The sequence below is a fragment of the Belonocnema kinseyi genome, chromosome 5 (assembly GCF_010883055.1).
Source record: "Belonocnema kinseyi isolate 2016_QV_RU_SX_M_011 chromosome 5, B_treatae_v1, whole genome shotgun sequence".
Classification (NCBI taxonomy): Eukaryota; Metazoa; Arthropoda; class Insecta; order Hymenoptera; family Cynipidae; genus Belonocnema; species Belonocnema kinseyi.
The window spans coordinates 129397162-129415047 of record NC_046661.1 but is presented as its reverse complement, the minus strand read 5'-3'; positions in this window follow the sequence as shown (position 1 = coordinate 129415047).

Here is a 17886-nt window from a genome sequence, read left to right as displayed (position 1 = left end):
CTGGTTGAAGTCTAAACTTGAACAACGGCAGTATTTTAGTTATACATGAAATAGAAATATAATTTTTAAAATATTACAGAAATTTATACAACGTCGGAACACATTTTCTGTTCAGTAACAGATGTTTTAATTTTCTTCCTTTTATTGAATAAATCATAATCAATGGCAGCAGGGTCGAATGGATACAATCCTGCAGCGTGGATCCACTGATAACAGCGTTTTTTCTTCTTTCATGCTATCCAAAGCAAACTTGAGAACTGACTTGAAGTCTTCCTTCTTTACTCGCAGAACACCCTTGGAATTTTTCCATCTTATTACCGCTTTCTTCCACGCTTCTTTAAACGGGTGAAAAATGCTAATATCTAGTGGTTGCATTATGTGGGTTGAGTTAGGAACGAGGCCAATCACCTCGATACCTTTTTCTCGACAGAATGAGACTAGAGGCAAAGTCATGTGTGATGAATGATTATCCAAGAATAGCACAATTGGAAACTGAGTCTCTTGTTTAACTAACCATGGATAGAATATATTTATTATATATTCGTCGAATGACTCAGAAGTCATCCAGATATTATCTGAAAGACCAATGCCCCAACCTTCGGGGCAATTCCTAACTATTTTCTCTGGAACTTCTTCTTTGTAATACGCGGATTGAGGTCATAAAAAAACGTGCTTTATTTGGAAGTTACACGTCTGGGTCTCCTTCAAAATACTCTCCTCCCCAACGCACACTATCCCAAGGGTGTTTCCACTTGTTGAAACAGTCCTAGTACGCTTATTTTGTGATGGCTTTCAGCTCCTTCGTCGCATTTGCCCTAATCTCCGAAATCGTCTCAAATCTTCTTCCTTTGAGGGGTTTTTTTAGTTTTGGGAACAAGAAAAAGTCACAAGCAGCAAGGTCAGGTGAGTATGGAGGTTGGGGAAAAACAGTAATCGAGTGTTTGGCCAAAAACTCACGAGTTCTGAGTGCTGAGTGAGCTACAGCGTGGCACAAATTTCGAAGTGATACGGTGCATCTTTAATTTTTCGGTCAAAATCTCGTAACAACATCCAACTCATATCCCACACTCTTCGGCAAGCTCCATAATGGTTAGACGTCGATTTTCGCGCACCAGGGTGTTGATTTGGTCAACGCGTGGTTCGTCAGTTGACGTTGAAGGACGCCCAGGACTCTCATCATCGTCAATCGACTGTCGGCCACTCTTGAAACACTCATGCCACTTGAAACATGCAGTGCGCTTCATGGCAACATCACCGCAGGCCGTGTTGAGCATGGAAAATGTTGCAGTTGCAGATTTCCCGAGTTTCACACAAAATTTCACAGCAATCCGACAAACAAAAAAACACTCCTTACTTAAAACCGTGTAGCTTATCAACAAATGAAGATATCTGCGACTGGAATACCGCGTTTTAAACAGCTGATCTGTACGAACTTAGCGACACCAAGCGGTTTCTCCTGAAACCAACTCGAGCCGCGAAATTCAAACAGTCCGCGTATTTTTTGAACAGACCTGGTAAAACAGTAAAGCCTTCTTTATCAAAGTCCACCACCTTATACGCAGAATGAGATTCTTTACCTAGTAGAACTTTCCCTGATGGTGGACATAAAATTACATATGTTTCGTCACAATTAAAAATTCTCTGAGGAGGACAATTTATTAAATTTTTTTTCAGTTAAGTACTTTTTTTGTTCGTCGAACCAATCTTTTAGGTCATCACATGTTACTGCTGCTCTACTCAGGGCTAAATGTTGTGGTTTCTTGATTGAAAACTGAGGATATCAATTTTTAAAGCCCTCATACCAATGACGACTTGGTCGGCCGTCAATAAACGGAGTCTCTTTCTTTGATAGTTTCACACATTGCTGAATTAAATCTAATAACTCTGTTTTTGTAACTGGTGAACCACGCTGAGCTCTAAAAAGTATCCAGTGGACTATTTTTTGTTCTTCAGTTTGAGAAAAAAGTGTTTCAGGTCCAGTTTTTGGTTCTGATGCTTCAGGGTTGCTTTTTTTCTGGAAAGCGTAGCTATGGGCAATCCGTAGGCAGCAGCAGCTTTTTTTAAATAAAAAACCTGTATCCACAGCTTTCAAAGCATTGACTACATCATCAGCAGAATAATTTATTCGTGTAAATTTTTTTTTTTGACACCTGTTTGGAAGTAATAACTAAGACGTTTTTTCTAAATAGTTAACAATTATTTACAACAAATTTACTAAAAAATATTATCACGAATCGCTGTCTCATAATTAGGGACCAGATGGACAAACAAACGTACGTGGTACATGGAACTACTTAAAATTTGTTAGTAATATGTTCGTAATAAGCTAAACATCTGATTGTCATATTTTAGGTATTTATAAATCATTCATATATATCCCAAAAAAATTTTAAAACCCGCAATGACATTTCACTGCTTTACTCCGAGAAATGGTTGAGTATTTTTTAATGTAATCTGATATGAACGTACAATCTTTTTTTCTCTAAACTTTAAAGCATTTATTAAAATAAATGAATGTAAGCATTTCCATAGTTATTGAAAATCATTAATACAATATTATTATTACAAAGTAAGTTAAAAATTATTTGTAAATCATATTTTTATGATATGTTTCATAAACCGGAACATTGTTCCATAATATAGTCTTTTATCTTATTTATTTTTTTCATAGCTTGCGTTGTTTGTCAAAAAATGCGTCTTTTTAGTTTGATTCATTTACGAATAAGCAAAAACTGCGCATCCTATAAAACAGTAAAAATAAACATTTGTAGCCTTTTTTTGGATAAACAAGTTTTTTTGTAGCTTATGCGGTTAGTACAAACATTTAATTTATTTTTAATTTTTAATATTGTTTTTCATGAATAAAAACAAAAACTACGCGTCCTATTAAAGAGTGATTGTTAACAAATTTGTAGATCTTTTTAGGGCGCGTAATTTCAGTTTTTTTCAATTTTTTCGTATCTTGCATAGTTTGACCAAAAAATGGACTTCCTGGATTTTTCATTATTTTTCGTACGATAAAATTCCAATTTTTCGACCAAATCAAAAAATTTGTTATAATAATTATGTAGGGCTTACAAAAATTAACGTTTTTTTTCTCCTGACTTTTGTTCACATCATGCGTTGTTTGGCTTAAAATGTTCATCTTATGGTAGTTTGTTTTTTTGGATTTTAAAAATGCTCTAATTCTGGTAATTTTCTTTTAATAGAAAAAAGTCATGAGAACAAATTGTTTGAATTCCTAAGCACTATAAATAACAGAACATGGAATTTTAAAATCTTGAAAAAAAGTGGTTTCATAGATTTTTGGTATGATAAAATTTTGAATTTTCAACTTTTCGCCCAAATGAGGAAAGTTGTTATGATAATCTTGTAGGGCTTTTAAAAATCAACGTTTTTTTTCTCTGGACTTTTTTTCATATCATGCGTTGTTTGGCTTAAAATGTTAATTTTATTTTTTTTTTTTTGGTTTTTGAAAATGCTCTAACTCTGATATTTTGCTTATTAGAGAAAAAAGTCATTAAGATAAATTGTTTGAGTTTCTGAGTACGATAAACAGCCGTTCATAGAATTTTGAAATCCTGAAAAAAATTTGCTTTCAAAAAGTTAAGGTACGATCAAATTCTGAATCAAATCAAATCAAATTTTGACCAAACAAAAAAGTTGTTATGACCGCCTTTTAGGGCTTTTAAAAATCAACGTTTTTCTTCTAAGGACTTTTTTTCACGGCTTGTGTTTGGCTTGAAATGTTCATTTTAGTTGTTTTTTAAAATTTTTAAATGCTCTAACTCTGATAATTTTCTTTTTATAAAAAAAGTCATTAGGATAAATTGTTTGGGTTTCTGAGTGCTATGAATAACCGTTCATAGAATTTTCAAATCCTGAAAAAATGTGGTTTCAGAAAGTTGAGGTACGATCGATGTTTGGCTTGAAATGTTCATTTTATTTATTTATTTTTGATATTGAATGAATGAATAATACTCTAACTCTAACTTTTTAAATTTTGATCCAAAATAGCTGATTCACGGCCTTGTTCTTTCTTTTTAGGCCTTAAAAAAATGTCCTAAAGCCGAATATAATCTAATCAATTTTTCGAAAGTTATCGTGCCTACAGAATACAGACTACAGAATAGGCTGGGGCGAAAAACCAACATTGTGCGTCCAGGAAACGCCTGGGTGCGGAAAAGTGGCCCAGTCGAATCCGAAACTGAGCGCACTTTGAAATTTTTAAATCGGATAATATCTTCAATCTGTTCTTTGAGGGTGAAATCTCGAAATTTCACTAAAAAACACTAAAAGTTAAGGTTTTGCAAAAATGGGCCTAAAATCGATGCCGATGCCTTCTAAGGGTGACTTTACGATAAAAAGTCATCAGAGGGTACTTAGAGGTCCGTACCGAGTCGCCAAAGTCACCCCATGCCAATCCTCATGGAGGGAGAAATGACTCAAAATTGCGTATTTTCGAATAAAACGCTTAAATAACTGTGCGGTCCCTGGGTCATGTCTGTCTACGAGCACACGAGCGCCTGTGCCACCTCTACACTGAAGCTGGACCCCCCCCCCCCCCCCCCCCCCCCCCCCCCCCGCCAGGGTCGTCGTTCTCCTTCTCCCATCCCTCTCCCTCTAGTCGAGCGTTGTTGAGACTTGTCAGAACCTGTGAATGGCTCGTCCTCCAAAAGATTTTGGTCCGAACGTTCCAAACTAATAGTTATTTGGGAATCTGCTTCTATCCCAACGGTCTCAGAGCAGCGCATTAAGGAATATCTCACAAATCTTCATAAAAAATACACTACGTTGAAAAATTCATTGAAGAGTAAAACAACTTCTCAAAGTAAGAAGGATGCGAAAATCGCCGCCTTCAAAGAGTACTGCTCTGAATTATTTAACATAGCCGCTTATAAGTGCGTTGACTTGTCTAGGTACTCGTGTCCCAAGGAAAAGAAGGTTACAGCCGTACAGCATGCCTTCTATCTTGACCAAAGAGGTAAAAGACTCATGGGAATCGCCAGCATAGATATCTCTGAAACAATAAGAATACATAAGGGAGCAGAACGTAATGCAAAAAGAGGCAGACTTGAACGGGGAGAGGGTGGGGAAAGCGTTCCTACTGCATCAGCCTCCACATCTTCCTCTACGATTGATATGGATATAGATTTAGATTCCTTCGTTAAGGAAGGTGAAGGTGATAATCCTCCTTCTGAAATTAAGGTAAAGGTTGATGCTTCTACCGATGATGACGATTTTCACGACATACCACGCAGACTTGTGCAGAGAAAATCATCGCAGGCCAGACTTGACTTATCTGAAGCAGCAGTAGTTGCTCAAAGATATGGTATAAGTCAACGGGCTGCGGCACATTTAAGCTCGTCTGTACTCCACGCTGCCAATTGAGCAGGTATGATTTCCCCGGATATTTCTTAAAAAGAACCTGAGTTACCGTTCGGAAGTCTTTTCGTATTTATTGTCGGACCTACCTCTGGTCCGAACAAATACTCAGGGCCAATAGGGGAAAAACTTCCAACTTGTGAGACCCTCGATGTTGTAAAGTTTAAACAAGTTGAGTGTGACTTACCTGAGATTGAGCCCACTGATCTCAGCTCAGATTAAAGGTATCTTCACGAGATATCAGATGCTATACGGTTCGGAGCGTGCTCTCCTGAGCTGGCCTCCCGGAAGATAGGCCCCATCAACATGGCTCGCTGGCTAACAACTGCAAATAGAATTCTGAGATTATACATATCAATAAAAAAACCCACAAACAAACTGCAAGTATTAGTTGAATACTTACAGTATACGTACCTCAGTGGTTCCACCTCGGACGGGATAAGTCTATCGCTGATGTGAGTCGACACCTCTTCCAAACAATCAAATTGTCAAGGTTTCTTCCTCTGAAGTACCGAAATGTTTTAAACACTTCCATTCAGACAAACGGCTTCTCTGCCATGCCAGAAAATATACTTCTTGGAATGGTAACCGACCCTAGGCTGACAGTTCGCCAAGACGCACTCACCAAAATCCTGGAAGCAAAACATAAGCAGCGGACAACTGTTAGATACAATATTGTGCTAAAAATTAATTTTGGAGCTAATGATTACACAGAAATGATTGATTGGGAACAGACGGATGTTTCACTTACCGTACCTCCAGTTTTAATTCCTATAACAGAGGATGAACTTACCGCTAAGCTATCTATGGCCCATGGCTTGGTACCAGACTGGGACTTTACATCTTTCCCTTGACACATAGTAGCGGTGGAAAGATCTGTTAGACTAGTAACAGAGGTGTCCAGACAAGGCGCCACACTTCTTTCTCGAAAGACTATCAACTTACTTGACACTAAGAAAGACTTTGTGGGTGTAATTAATGACTCTGAGACTTAAATAAGCACGTTCTACATATGGTTGGTTGGGTAGGGCGTGGGTGGAGCCGGATGTGCAGCCACCTCCACGTGGTGGGCTCTGGATTACTCGAAGTAGTAGAACTCAGCAACCTAGGAGCTGCACAAGTATTTGAGCATTTTACTCGAAAATGCGTAATTTTGAGCCATTTCCCCCTCAATGAGGATTGGCATGGGGTGACTTTCGCGATTCGGTACGGACCTCTAGGTACCCTCTGATGACGTTTCATCGTAAAGTCACCCTTGGAAGACATCGGTATCGATTTTAAGCCCATTTTTGCAAAACCTTAAATTTTAATGCTTTTTAATGAAATTTCGAGATTTCACCCTCAAAGAACAGACTGAAGATATTATCCGATTTAAAAATTTCAAAGTGCGCTGAGTTTCGGATTGAACTGGGACACTTGTCCGCACCCAGGCGTTTCCTGGACGCACAATGTTGGTTTTTCTCCCCAGCCTACTACAGACTACAGACAGGCAGACAGACAAACACCTTCGTAAAAATAGTTTTTTCTGACTCAGTGGGTCTCAAAATGTGAAGATTATATGAGCTGAGAATGTAATAACCAGATATATTAATAAATTTAACTTTGTTGAAAACAATGAGATTCCAGTTTCTTGAAACTAAAAAATAAACTAAACACACAAATTGATTCGTTTGTGTGCATACCAGACAGAAAAAAAACGCACACTCATTTTCCATGTTTTTATTTCTTAATATTAACAGCGTCAATAATTTGAACTTGAAGAATAAAAAGTTTTTTAATAACAAGAATATATAAGAATTTTAGAACAAGTTAAATAAATCCACAAATTATAATATCTGACCGAAATACATGAAATAAATCATATCAAACTTCTATTCATTTTCTCGATAGATCAACAAGAATTGGACTGTTTATGTTTAACCGCCTTACAGATATTTTTTTAGGACTAAAAATCATGAGATGCCTATCAGGCGTAAGGAATAATACCATTTATTCTTATGATTTTTTAAACAGTTTTCAGTTTTTTTTAAATGTTAAAAGATAAATTTTTAAGAAAAATATTTCCTTTCTCAGCTTTAACCCTCAGATCAATTTTAAATCAACTCGAAACACGATTGTAGCATACAAATAAGGCAATAAATTAGATGCTTATACATTTATAATTATTATAAATAGTTAAAATTGAAAAAAGGCAATCTTCTTTTTTCGTACAAAAATTTGATGTATCTAATATGTATGGGGAAGTACTTGAATTAGGTAACGAACGAAATTTAAAAACTTCTATCAAATTCCACAAGTTTTATAACTTCGAAATTTTTTATAGAATCTCAAAATCTTAGAAATTTTAGAAATTTTATAAGTTGTGGAAAATGTTATAAAAATTTTAAAATATTACAAACAATGATAGTATTTTCTTATTTTTCTTGCTTCTGCTATTTTATTGTTGTCCAAAAAACTAGAATTTTTTCCTTTTTTTAGAAAAATTTTGGTCTTTTTTTAAATCGAAATAGGAAAATTGTATGGGGGTTGCCCAAATTTGGTCGTTAGATGCTTGGTTTTATTTTTATGAATTCTATACATTAATTTGATTACTGAGCGTTAAATAGGATTTTAAGTATGATTTTAATCTCATTTAAATTACTTAAATTGTAATAACAAAAAATTTCAAAAGTTTGAAAGCTTAAACCTATTCTGAAAATTTTTTAATGTTTTAAAATTTTATAAACATCTGGATTAATAATTCCAAAAAATTTGCACAATCTTCGGTTAGTCAAAATGTACCATTATTTTTCTAGAAATTTTGTAAAATCGTATTAAAATAAAAATAAATTTGCAACGCTTTTTGATTTTTTATTTTGAAAAGCTTGAAAAATTAATAATATTATATTAATTTGGTATGATAATTTAAGGTGAATTTATAAATAATCAAAAGTTTTTTAAATAATGGAAAATTTATTTAAAATTCCGAAATCAAGGTTTTTTTTAATTGATAAGATTCAAAAAATAACTAATTTCAAATTAAAAACATTTAAAATTTCTAAAATTTTCCAGATTCTAGCAATTTAGTAATTACCTAACATTTTGAATTTTTTAAAAATTGAGTTACCTTAAAAACTTTATTTATATTTTAATGTAAAATTAACATTTTTTTTAAATTTATCAAATTAAAGAAAAAACTTTTATATCGGAATTTCATAAAAATTAAAAAAAAATTTTTAAATATTGATTATTTATAAATATTCCATAAATTAAAAAACCAAATTAGTATAAATGTATTAAGCTTGAGAAATTAATGGTGGATGTTTTTATTACCAAATGTATTAAAAATTATGAGATTTTATTAACATTTTGATATTTTATAAAAAAAATTGAAGAGTAGAAGAATTTTGAAATTTTATTAAAAACTTGAAATTTCCTAAAATTCTTTACATTATAAAAATTTATTAAGAATTTTAAAACATTAAAAAAATTACAAAATATTTTTAAACATTTAAAATTTCTAAATATTTTATTGTTTTTAAACTTTTATAACATTTACACAACTTATAAAATTTGTAAGATTGTGAAGCTTTGTAAAACTTTTGAAGTTTTATACAAGTTTTTCAAGTTTTCATTAAAATTTTGGAATTTAAAAAAATTTTGAAATTTTATATAATCCTTTATTCGGCTACGTAATTCTAGTAGGTCCTAATGTATATAAGACGCAGAGAATTTTTTTCTCAACATATATAAATATTGTCTTTTTGGAATTTAAATTATTCATAACAAACATAATTGTTAATTATTAATTATATTCTGCAGTTAGGTTAGACCATTAAATTATTTTGATACATATAAAATGTAAGAAAAATTTCCTCATAATAATGTTCAAACTGTGAATTTGTTCATAAACATTGTTTAATTAATTATTATTCATTTTTAATTTTTTTAAATAATAGAATTTTTGTGGATTCTACAAACGAATTTTAGCCTTTTCATCGTAGCATACGAAAACTGTGAATTTGTTTGTGAATAATCTTTACAAAAAAGTTTTCAGAAAAAATTATAGTCATTTTAAAAAATATATAGAAGTTTTGCAAAAATATCAAAAGTCACTTGAAGTTTTAAAATATTTTGGAAAATTAAAAACAAAATGTAGATTTCTTAAGCGTAGCGAACAAATGATGCAGAAGCTTTTCAAGGATTTTGTAACGTTTCAAGATAATACAAATATTTTGTTAAGGTTCCTAGGAAAATTGAAGTGAATCTTTATTTAGAAAAATTAATTTTAATAAAATATTTTAAAAGATATCTGAATAATTCACAAGATTTTGAAAAATTGTCGAAAAATATTGTCGAAGATTTTAAAGCAATTTTATGAATAATTCAAGTTAGTTGAAAAGATATTTCCCATTTTTTAAGTTTTGCAGTAATAAAAAATATCTTAAAACTTCGAAAGATAAGATTTTCGAACATCGAAATGCAGATATTCTGAATTATAAACTTTTCAAATTGAAACTTAAGAAATTTTTTATTCCGTAATTTTTAATTTAAATTATTGGTAATTTAGTTGTTATAAATTGAAGCTTCTAAGACTTTTCAATTCAACAATTTTAATATATATATATATATGTTGTGAAAATAAATATTTTTTAATATTTAACTTTCATGATTCCAAAGATTGAAAGATTTCTGGTTGAAAATTATAAATCCACAATCAGGAATGGAATTCTTTGGTTCACAATTTATTTAAAACAAACAGTGACTTGGTTTTAATGCTTATTGCTTATGATTTCTTGTTTGTTTTTTTTTTAATTTGAAAAAAATCCGTCGTTTAAAAAGTTCATCATTTTCCCTCAGTTTAAAAAAAGAATTCCTCTATTTCTCCCTTTTCTTTTTTTGTCAGCAATACAAACTGAAATAATATAATCCAATACAAAAATTCAATTATATTTTGTTAGCTCTACTCTATAATTGGTTGAAAATTCATACATATATTTTGTTGAAATTTTGTCATTTTTAGCCAAAAATTAATCTTTTTGATTAAAATATCATTTGTTTTGGTTGAAATTTCAACCATTTGGTTTAATGTTCAACATTTTTGTTATAAATATACTTTTTGCAAAAACGTGATTTCTTGTTTTGAAACTTGAACTATTGTGTTGAACAATCGTTTCTTTTCCTCTGAAATTAATTTTTGTGACTGAAAAACTAATTGCAAAATTCTGTTAGAAAATTCTTAGTTTTTGGTTAAAGTTAACTGTTTTCTATTTAAGTTTAAATAATTTTTTGTTGAAATATCAAATGTTACATTTGTCGTTGAAAATGATTTCTTTCCCTTGTCCTTTATTAAAAAGATTATTTCCAGAACTACTTCGACTTTTATCGATGCAGTTCAATTTTAAATTAAAAAATAATAAAATTTCCAATAAAATTGTTCACCTCTCGACCAAAGAGATGTATTTTCAACTAAAAATTTGAATCTTCTACAAAAAATTATTTCTAAAAAAAGCGGTACAACCAAAAATGTCAAACAAAATTGTTGAATTCTCAAGCAAAAGAGATAAATTTTTAATCAAACAGTTGCATTTTTATTCAAGAAATTTGAAACTTCTAATAACACAGATGCATTTTCAAATTAAAAAAAAAAACATATTTGAAAAAATATATTTAATTTTAATCAAAAAAATCGTTCCTTTTGATTTTGAGCATCAAAATATGATAAAAAAAAAATTTCGACAAAAAATTCAACTTTCAAGCTAAAAGGATTTCTCTTTAATAAAATTGTTAAATTTGTTACCAGAAGCGAGAAGTTTTATCAAAGAGAGATGCAATTTCTACTAAAATAGATAATTTTTTGGATTAAAAGGGCAGATTTTCAACAACAAAAAATTTTCATTCGAAATTCAAAAAATTTCAAAAATTCTCCTTTTCAGTTAATTGTAAGAATTATATTTTTTTTTGTAAAATTTCCTTTTCCAATTCATAATTGAAATTTTTTCTAAAATACGTCGTTTCAACACAGAACAATAATTTTGTTGGATTATTTTCCGAAAATTTTCTTTTCCAGCTCAAAATTTATTTAAATTTTAACATTCCCTGTGCCAAGAAAAATTATAATTGTTGTGGATAAATACCAGTTTCAACTCAGAATTGGTTAAAATTTAAAAATCTTCTGCTTCAACTGAGAATTAAAATTAGTTGGGAAAATGTCCTGTTCCAATCCAGAATTATTATTTTTTCTTCAGAAATGTCCAGTGAAAACACGGTATTTGTTAACAATTGAACAATCCCGGGTTCCAAGTAAAAATAATTACTATTTTTAATCAATTCCAGCTCCAACTATAATTTTATAAAAGATTAGAAATTCCCTGTTGAGTTTCAAAGTTGAATTATTTTAATTTTAAATAGTTTTCAAATCCTCAGAATGCTTCGAAATTTTACTTCAAGATCTTAGAACATCTGCATGCTGTTTCAAATTTTTTCAAGTTTAAAAATATTATTAAAATTTTTTTAAAACTTCTAAATATCTGTTAAAATTATTTTCTTTTTGAATAACTTTTCAAAATAAAAAATCATTCTCAATTTGTCTAGAAATCTTAAAAAAGTGTTTTTGGTTCTTTTAAAGCCTTTCATAGTTCTTAAAAAATTTCTGAATTTATTGTTTGAAATATGCCAAAATTTGAATTTTGTTTTAAATTAGGCCGTGGCTGTTTGAACCGAAATTTTGGTATGAACACCCGGACTTTTTCGTTACACATAGACACTTCGTTTAAGTTATTTAAAATCATTTACAATTTTTAATTTATTTTGGATTTTTTCAAATCTTCTAATAAGAATACTAGGCGATCAAGTGTTATTTATAACATCGAAATGCAAAAATTTGGCTTAAAAATTAAATTTGGTTAAATAGAACAATAAAATTGTAACGTTTAAAGTTTAGTTTTTTTGTTTCTTTTATTTTTGATATTTAGTTTATGATTACTTATTTTAAATGAATAGTCAAATATTTCTAAATATTCATAAATTTTATAGAAGCCTTTAATTATAAAACATAAATATATTATTTTGAACTTATTTAAAAATTAAATATAGTTTATAAAGTATCAATAGGGCGTTCAAATTTGTTTAAGACTTTCGAATCCAAATAGTTTAATTTTTAACCTTAAAAATTAGAAATGCTGAAATTGTGAACTGATACCGAGTCGTTTTGTAAAATCAATTATTATTTATTTTTTAAATCTTGAAGTGAATTCAATTTTAAAACTCATTAATTAATTCATATTGACAGTTGACTGAATAAAAATTTTAATTATCAAAAATCTTCGATTCTAACAATTAAAGCTGCATTTAAAAAATCTTTTATGTCAATTGTAAGCTTAAAAATCTAAAGTGGAAAATTGTAAATATGAACGATTTTCAAATCACTTGAATTAGTCAAATAATTAATTATTTCCTTTTTTAAAATAATTCATATAATAAATATAAAAAATATAATTAATTAATAATTATTAAAAAATAATTAATTTAGCAAGATCCCAATTTAACTAATTATTTTTAAAAACAGTTAAAATCAAAGTTTGACGGATATTTTTTTCTAAAAGTTTGGAAAATTGTAGGTAGAAAAAAATTCGTGGTCATTTCCCGGTTTTCCTCGGTCTCGTAAAATTCGAGGTCATTTCCCTATTTTCCTGGTTTCTCTGTCCAGCGGCCATCCTGAGTACCAAAACATCAATTTTAAGCAAAAAGTAAATTTTCTACGAAAATAGTTGAATCTTTAATCCAAAAAGGTGAATTTTGAACCCAAAAAAATGATGTTTTAACAAAATTAGTAAATTTCTAAAGAAATAATAAAATTTATAACTAAAAAGATAATCTTCAGAAGAAGGCAAATGCAAAAAAAATGTACATACGTCAGAACTGCGTTTTAGTACTCAAGAGTTTAGACGTTCCTAGAACTGTTGTCCCACGCAGTTACTCAAGGGGAGCAGGGCGAGAGCGGTTGCGACTGCCGTCTCGACATAGGCGCAGTGCGCGAGTACTCAGTCCAGGATATTGCGCAACTTTATATATTCCAATTAAAAACGGTTCAGCCGGCCCCCCTGACTCTTTACGTTTAGATTCTATTAACTTTTTTCCAAAAATATTTGCAAGCAACCACTGACACTGGATTTTTTCCAAATTTTTTCTTGTTTCTCTAGAAAAATTATTCGACCAGTAATCGGCAATGTCTAATATCAGTAATTCATTAATTAACCTGGTCGAAAGAATAACATTAATTAATTATTAAGTTTTAAATAATAGTTCATAATACTGGTATTTAATGATGAAACATATTTTCGTTTTCAGAGCAGAAAGGCTATCAGTGCAAACCGCCCACTACCTAGGTCTGGGGTACGAAATATGATTGGCATGATGCAAGCTGATAAAAGACAACACAATTTTTCTCCCCGTTTTTGAAATTATTTTAATTTAAGTTAAAATTTGCCAAGTAGTTAAACAGTGTCGATTTCCTATGTATGTTCATGCTGAAAATAATAAATAATGCTTAAAAACTTAGCGCAATCATACTAATTTGTTTAAATTTTTTAAATTTATCTGCTATATCATCAAAGATTGTACCTTACCGACAGTAGATCAACCCTCCAAACCATGAAGGCAGAAAATCTACACAATATCGATCAAGTTGACAATCTTCAATAACAGAAAATGCTTAACCTCTTAATAAGACTAGATGGAAAATAATATTTTTATTAAAATAATATATAACAATATTTTTTAAAATAATTTTAACATACTAATTTCACAACAGCCTGCAAAAAGGTGATAGAGACCCACTGAATTCGAAAAATAGGTTTTTATGAATTTGTCTGTAGTAATTCAGGGGTAAACATAAGTGCGAAGCACGAGATATGTGATGAGAATGCGTTCTTCAAGGTCGAAGGAGCTTTAGCAAAATAGAATTCACAATCACCAAATTACTCTTGCAGATGCTTTCACCATTAGTTAAAAAAAATTTATGCACAAAGATCGAGCGTGTAGATTGAGGTAAATATATTATCGAGCGCGAAGCGCGAGTCCAATATATATATTTCGAAAAGATAAAAACAGTTAATTATTTAAACAATTTTTATGGACAACTGCACCATTTGGCCACGGATTGTTGGTGTTGAAGTGTTGATTGTTTAAACTATGTTTATAAAAACTTCACAGTCTGACGATTTGTCATTAATAACTATAAATTTTTGGCAAAATCAACAAGAAGTTAACAGCTTGAATATTTTTCAATGATAAATACTATTTTGTTTTACGAAATTAACTAAAAGCCCAAGGTTATTAATTTATTATATCTGTTTTATTCAAAGGTGTAAAAAAATTTTATTATTGAAAATTGGTCAAAACTTGAAGTTTATAAATATTTTAAAATGATCAACGCTTTTTCTTAATTAAAAGAATGTGGCAAAATGTACATTTGTTTATAAACATTGTTTGAATAATTGATGATTTGATACAAGTCGGGGTGTGGGTTTGAATGTTCCCGACTTGATCTTTGATGATAGGACTAAGTTGGAGATTTTGTGGTCGGTGGAGAGCCGTTCGTGCCTCGAGGCAGAGGCTGCTCAGACACCGAAGTCCCTTGAATGCTGAGCAGGGCTGGAAGTAAGCCGGTTCCCGGAGGAACCGATACTTGTTGCGAGGTCCGAGTGTGAGTCGGTTCTTGAGGAACCGAAGTCATTAGCTCTGACAGTCGGAAATTTATTCAATCGCCTCAGTGAGCTGGAAGCGGTGCTCAAACGGGCAGGTTGATATTGTTCTGCTGCAGGAAACGGTCGAGCTGGCACATCGACCGGGGCCTATCCCGGCGGCTGCTCAGGGTTTCCTGCGGAATCCGGGGACCCCTTAGGTAGTTAGCAGGTATCTGCACGCTTGTTGCCCGTCCGTAAGTGAAGGTGTCCTCTGAAAGGTCAGGAAGGAAGGAAGAGGGGGAGAAGTGGCCCTAGAAGCCATAGTTGCGGCGAAGAGCTTTCTCGAGGAGAGGTAGAGGGAGGTAGAGGGAGAGGGTCGGTAATCTTCGAGGTAAAGATCGGTCTAAAGGAAATCGTGGAGAGCAGCTCGCCGGCGGCGGATGCGTTTGTCAGGGCGGAAACGTGATTTTATGTTTCCAGGCATTGGTTGGTAAGGATGTGGAGGCAGGAAGATTTAGACAGCGAGGAGTTTGTGGAGCTGCGAGAGAGCTTACCGACCACGGAAAGAAGTATAGAAAGAGGCTTGTGGAGCTGCGAGAAAGCTTACCGGCCTCGGAAAGAAAGTACAGAAAGAGGTTAATAGAGCTGCAAGAAAGCGTAGCGATCTCAGAAAAGACGAGAGAGATAGACAGAGAGGTTAACGGAGTTGCGAGAGCTCACTTGCCTCGGGAAGAAGTATAGAAAGAAGCTTGCGGAGTTGTAAGAAAGCTTACCGGCCTCGGAAAAAGATAGAGAGAGCTTTGGAGGATAGTGAGAGAGGAGAATAAGGAAGGCAGCGGGAATTTATTTAAAGTAAGAAACTCTATTTCAAAAAAACATCGGTACAAAGTGCTGGAGACGATAGAAGGACTGATGTTAGCCAATCGATCATTCGTATCTATATACGTTTTTTAGTTTTTTCTTCTCTCTCTAAGTCCCTTGTTACGCCTTCCTATGAGAGACATATTCAAGAATTATGTTTCATATACAAATTTAAAACTTTCAATTCTAATCATTTATTTTTTAAAAAGACGTTTTTTCTACTTTGAAAGATCAACAAAATAATTGAATTTTTAACATAATAGTTGAATATTCAACCTAAAAAGACAAATTGCCAACGAAAAAGTGTCATAGTTTATATTCTAATCAAAAAACAATCAAATTTATACAACAAAAGAAAAGAATTTTAAACCCAAAAAGACGAATTTACAAACAAATAAAGATTTTTCACTCAAAAAATAAATAAAAGTTTATCTAAATTATTGAACCTTTAAACCAGAAGACCAGTTTTCATTACAAAAATTCAATTTTCAAACAAAATATATGACTTCAACAAAAAATTATTTTTTCACGAAACTGTTGCATTTTTACGCAATAAAAGGAAATTTCAAACTAAAAAAGAAGTTTTTTCACAAAAAAAGCGCGAATTTTTAACTGGAAAATATCAATCTTAAAAAAATGGAAAAGTTACATTTTTTGTTAAAAAATGGATTCTAAAAAAAGGAAGTGCTTTCCACTAAACAGTTAAATTTTTCACCAGACATAAGCCTTCAATAAAAAACTTTCACAATGTAGCTTAACTTTGACCCAAGTAGTTTAATTTTCAATTAAAAAAGATTAATTTACAGCAAGATAATTTAAATATTAACCAAAAAGATAACTTCTCAACTTGAAATATGAATCTTTAACAAAAAAAGTGATTTCTTAACAAAGCGATTCAACAAAATTTTTTAAACAAATTAGTTGAACTATCAAACAAAGAAGAACGATTTTTCACGAAAAAGTTGTATTTTCATACAAAAATGAAATATTTTCTATAAGGTATGAAATTCTTAATTCAAAAATAAAAATTCTAAAAAAGGTAGTTAAATTTTCTGTTGACAAAGATTTTAGTCGAGTTTTCACGATCAAACTATGAATTTTTTAATAAGAAATAATTTTCTACGAAAAAATTGAATTATCAATCCAAAAGGACGAATTTTTAATAAAAAAAGGTGACTTTTTAACAACATTGTTGAATTCTCTAGTAAATAGTTGCATTTTTGTAAAAAAATATGAAAGTTATCTTAAAGCAGAAGAATTTTTTCTCAAAAAAAAGTTGAGTTTTCATTTTAAAAAATTCCAGTTGATTCAGTGACATTTATAATTGAATTTTTGTAACAAAAAAATAAGTTTCTACGAAAGAAATTGAATTTTCAATCCAAAAGGACGATTTTTTCTACCAAAAGGGATGAATTTTTAACCGAATAGTTCAATTCTTTAACAAATAGTTGCATTCTTATCCAAAAAAGATCAATTTTGTACTAAAACATATGAATTGGTAATAAAAAACCAATTTTTTTAATAATTGGAACCTTTCATCCAGAAAATATTTCAGTTTCACTTAAACCACCAGCTGAATTCAACAAATTTTACAAAACTTTATTTTTGTAATATTTTCGTAATAAATAATAATTATTATCATTTATTATTTGTTTAAATATTTTTTTTAAAATAACAAATATTTTTTTAATATACTTTTACAGAAAAAATTAATTTTTAGGAAGATTTCAGTAAAATACCTAATTGCTTGACCCTCAGTGTCCAGACATATTGCCAGCCAACGTCACATCATGAAATCCGGTTTCCGAAAAAACGCATGCGCAGCGCTTGGATTCGAGAATTGAGAGTATCTTGCCACAGTTCTCGTAACGAGTGCCCGAACTCTTCTACGCATGCGTTGCGCTCAATCTCTGATTCGTTGCTGTTCGCGCGCATTTTGAAATGCTAAAAAATAACATTTTTATTGTTTATTATG